Consider the following 4,776-nt stretch of genomic DNA (forward strand, 5'->3'; position numbering starts at 1 on the left):
TTAATCTTTGCTTTAACATAGGCCAACTAGTCAAACTGGACAAGCATCTAAATCTATATCAGTGTAGACACTCATCACTTCATTAGGTAAACCTCTTCAACTGCTCAATAAAGCATATATCAAATCTAGTGCCTCCATACATTTAAGCATGTACTGTAGACATGGTCAAAGGGGTGTTTTCGTCACACTTTTGGCCCCTTAGTACCATCTGAACATCTTTTAAACTTCACTGTCTACCTTACTGCTATTCCTCATCTTGTCCATCTCCTGATGGCTACTTCCAGCAGGATAAAGCAGCATGGCACAAAGCTCAGATAAACTCAAACTGGTTTCTAGATCATGACAGTGAGCTCACTGTACTCAAATGGCCCCAGTCACCAGATTTTAGTCTAATAGAACACCTTTGGGATGTAGTGGAAATGGACATTCACATCATGGTTGTGTATCTGCAAGTCTGCAGCATCTCTGTGATGTTATCATGTGAACATGGATCAAAATCTCTGAAGAATGTTTCCAGCATCTTGTTGGTGCTGGATACTGCAGGCACTGGACCATGAGAGAGTGCTACACATAGAGGGGGCTTTAATCGTGGCTGGCGACTTTAACAAAGCCAACCTGAAGAAAGTTCTGCCGAAGTACTACTGAAATGTTGACTTTTTAGTGCATGTCGATAACGTCCTGGACCATGTTTACATCTCCATTCACAGGTGCCTACAAATGCCGCCCCTCATCAGCCTTCAGCAGATCATTTCCCTTTCAGTCCTGCTGCTATCAGTCTGTAGGCAGAGGGTGAAGCATGAGCAGCCAATGACGGACTTGGTTCAGCATTAAACCAACCAACCAGACATTGTCCTGCGTCCCTGCTTCCGCACTACAGACTGGTGTGATTTCCAAACTGCTGCCAAGAATAATGTAAATGAGCACACTGAATATGTTGCTGGATACATAAACAAATGCATTTATGATGCCGTAGTGCAGCTTAATGTACAGACTTAAATTAAAAAAACAGTTTAAAGACAGTACAGGGAAAAAGTGGAGTCTTCTTGCAGTGTCTCAAAACCAGACACATGTGTAGTAAGGTAAAGACCATAACAGACTACAAGGGGAAGAGCTAGAGTGTTGGGGAGTTGACTGCTTATCCTTCCTGTTAAAAGAAAGTTCTCTTTTCCACTGTTGGTCATGGAGGGTCATAGCTGGGGTTTTCTCTGTATTCTCTGCATGATTGGAGGGTCTTTATAATATAAAGCATATGGAATTGAGTCCAGGGGTTCCTTTACCTCCTTTGTATTTTTATTAATTCATTGACTGACTGGGATTTAAAAACATAAAAAAGAAAACACACATTAGTTCTTATGAATTCTTTATTAGGTTTATCTGATGTAGGATTAAATTGACAGCTTGTAAAGGTGAAGAGACAAGGGGACTGGCCATCCTACCTGTGTCAGAAAAGAGCCAAAGTTAGAGCTGCTTACATCTAACCACTTGTCAGTAACCTAAACACTTGTGTAAAAAGAAAATTGGTAACAGTACTCACCTGTCCTGGTTGCTTCTTGCAGGATGTGGAACAAAAGAGTGAAAGCAGCGCAATCACCTGCTTATGAGCTCCTGGAGCAGACCAGTGTGCCAGGTTAGGGGAGTATGGTTTTAATTTAGATAGTAATGGTTGAAGCTTATGTTATCGATTTGTTTATAGTATGTGTTGGAAGTATGTATATGTTTTTATGGGTTCTAATGTTATTGTATGTTTGTTTGTGTGGAGGGTTATGTTTTCATTTTGATTAGTTAACCCCCATTTTCTTTTTAGCTGGTGTTGGTGTTTATGCTGTGTTAACATGTGCCTTCTTTAATAAAGTTTTCCAGTCCATGGATATATTTTATTCCAGTCTCGTGTCATATTATTGGATGGGACCTATGACCGCCGGCCAAAACTGACAAGCACCTTGGGGCAACTGTTGTTGTGATTTGGCACTATGTAAATAAATTTGAATTTAATGAATGAAATACGTGCGGATGCTGTTTATTGACTATAGCTCCGCTTTCAACGCTGTAATCCCACCAGTCTTGTCATGAAGCTTCAGGATCTGCGCATGAGTGTCTTAAAATGGAACTGGATCTTGGACTTCCTGACGGGCAGACCACAGGTGGTGCAGATCGGCAGTGTCACATCATCTACACTGACGCTCAGCCCCCTGCTGTACACTCTGTTCACCCATGACTGTATAGCCACACACAGCTCCAACACTATCGTTACACTTGCAAATGACACCACGATTGCTGTTTAGATGGAGACAGTCTGCTTACAGAGCAGAGGTGAAATCCCTGACATCTTGGTGTTGTTGCAACAACCTGCTGCTCAACGTCAGCAAGACCGAGGAGTTTATTGTGGAGAACAGAAGACTGCAGGGTGGAGAACACAGCCACATTTACATTGAGGGGACAGAGGTGGAGAGAGTCAGTTGCTTCAGGTTCCTGGGGATCAACATTAGTGAGGATCTGAGATCTGCTGACATCACATGGATGTGATCATAAAGGCAGTGAGACTGCAGGTCTTCTTTCTGCAGTGGTTGAAGAGGTTTGGCCTGGACTGAAAACTCACCACCTTCTATCAATGCACCATCAAGAGTATTCTGCCTGGCTGTGTCCTGGTACGGCAGTTGCAATGCTCTGGAATACTGAACTGCTTGCCATCCAGTACATCTACAGACAGTGCTGTAGGAGGGAGACCCAGCAGATCCACTGTGATCCCAGCCACCCCTGCAATACACTCTTCACGCTCATGCCTTCAGGCAGGCGGTACAGGAACATCCAGACCCGCAGCAGCAGATTCAGGGACAGTTTCTACCCACAAGCCATCAGGCAGCTGAACTGCTAAAACACAGGACAGTTTGAATATAATAGTTTCCACACAAAACTTTGTACAACTCATTTTTAAAAATATTTTCTAATAAAAAACTAATATAGTTACTAATATTTTCTTGTTTATCTGCTATATTGAGGCTGTTCTGAGTCTAAGAATTTCAATGACGGCAGTGCTGTGCCATTGTTACCTGTATATAACAATAATAAACTTGAATTTGCATCTATGACACAAAGGAAAAAGGCAGTTCTTAAGGCAAAAGAGGGCCCAACTAGGTACTACTAAGGTGTACCTAATAAAGTGTCTGGTTATTTTATCGCAGAATATCTGCTTATTTCTTCTCTGGTCATTGTGTGTGTTTTTTAGGCTTTGTAGTGTGAGATTATTGTGTCTGGTGTATTGTGCTTTTCCTCAAATGTGACCTGAGGATTTTTGTATTTGTGCTCACACATCAGTTCAAATTTACTTCGGAGGTACAGTCACAATGCTAGGAACATTTAGGAATGAAAAAAAAATGTTCCTCCTGCACATACATAGGCACAAACATGCATAAAAGCCGTTTCCATAACACAGCACACATGTTGAGTAAACACACACCTCAAGGACTGTGTGCTGAAAGCAAAATGTTGTTCTTCCCCCCTGTGCAGTTGTGTGGGCTGCAGAATGTGTTATCAGCTTCAGAACAGTTTGAGTTCCAGATAATTGAAAGGAGTTGAGGAATCTGTCTCACTCTGTCAAACAACCGCACATACACACTGTATGTCAAACCACCACCACACATTTTGGGAAACCAACTTCACTTACTTTTCTCGACTCTTTCATTTTGTGTAACTGTTTGTAACAAAAAAGAATTTACTGCACTGTAAAAACAAGAAAATAGAGAATGGTTTAATACAGTAAAAGGCAAAAGTACACATCTAAAAAGCAATTGCAGTGCCAGAAATACATTATGATCTGATGCTAGAATGTGTTTTTCACACTTGTCTAAAGACAAGTGTTTAAAATAAAGTGATGCTTGTGAAAATATGAGTGTGATAACAATATGCTGTCACTCAAATACACTTTTCAAGTACATGTAGTTCTGTCCTCAACAGTGGTCATAAAATGATTTGGATAAAACTGAAATTGCCCGCTTCTGGACCGGCATTAGAGTTCCCCCTGCTCTGGGATAGCATCCTGGCCAGGTTCCTTCTGGGTTTCCCATGGAGAAAAAAAAAAACTGTTGAATTTTGCCAGCTGCCTCTAAGAGGGAACAGTTGTGGCGAGAATAAATGGAGCAGCAAAAGATTACTGAAATCAGTGAGTACAATAATGTGACAATGAAATTCTTCTTTGCACATCAAGGATACATTTGCAAATTGGCATTCACAGAATCAGAGCAGCACAAAACTGGGAGTGTTTGTATTTTCGAGTGCTCACAGAATCCATTTGTTTTAAGGCACTAAACCACAAAAGGTTATTTTAAAAGTAATTTTAAACAGCTAAGAGCTGTTTATTGGCTCTACAGTCAGAATCCCTTTTGGGTATTCTAAAATCACTTTATTACAGTCTCGGTTGGATTCTCGGTTTATATCTAAAAAAGGTTATAAATAATTATGCAGAAAAGCCTCATGTTCAGTTCATTTTCTACTATATATACAGTGGCGTGAAAAAGTGTTTACCCCCTTCCTGATTACCTGTTTTTCTTGTATATTTGTCACACTTTAATTTTTCCAATCATCAAACAAATTTAAGTATTAGACAAAGATAACACAAGTAAACACAAAATGCACTTTCTAAATGAAGGTGTTTCTTATTATGGGGGGAAAAAAAATCAAACCTACCCAGAACCCTCTGTGTGTAAAAGTGATTTCCAGGACAAAAACCACTGTTGAGCAAAAGGAACATATAGGCTTGTCTCAGTTTTGCCAGAAAACATC

Source organism: Oreochromis aureus, linkage group 14, assembly GCF_013358895.1.
Source record: "Oreochromis aureus strain Israel breed Guangdong linkage group 14, ZZ_aureus, whole genome shotgun sequence".
NCBI classification, from domain to species: Eukaryota; Metazoa; Chordata; class Actinopteri; order Cichliformes; family Cichlidae; genus Oreochromis; species Oreochromis aureus.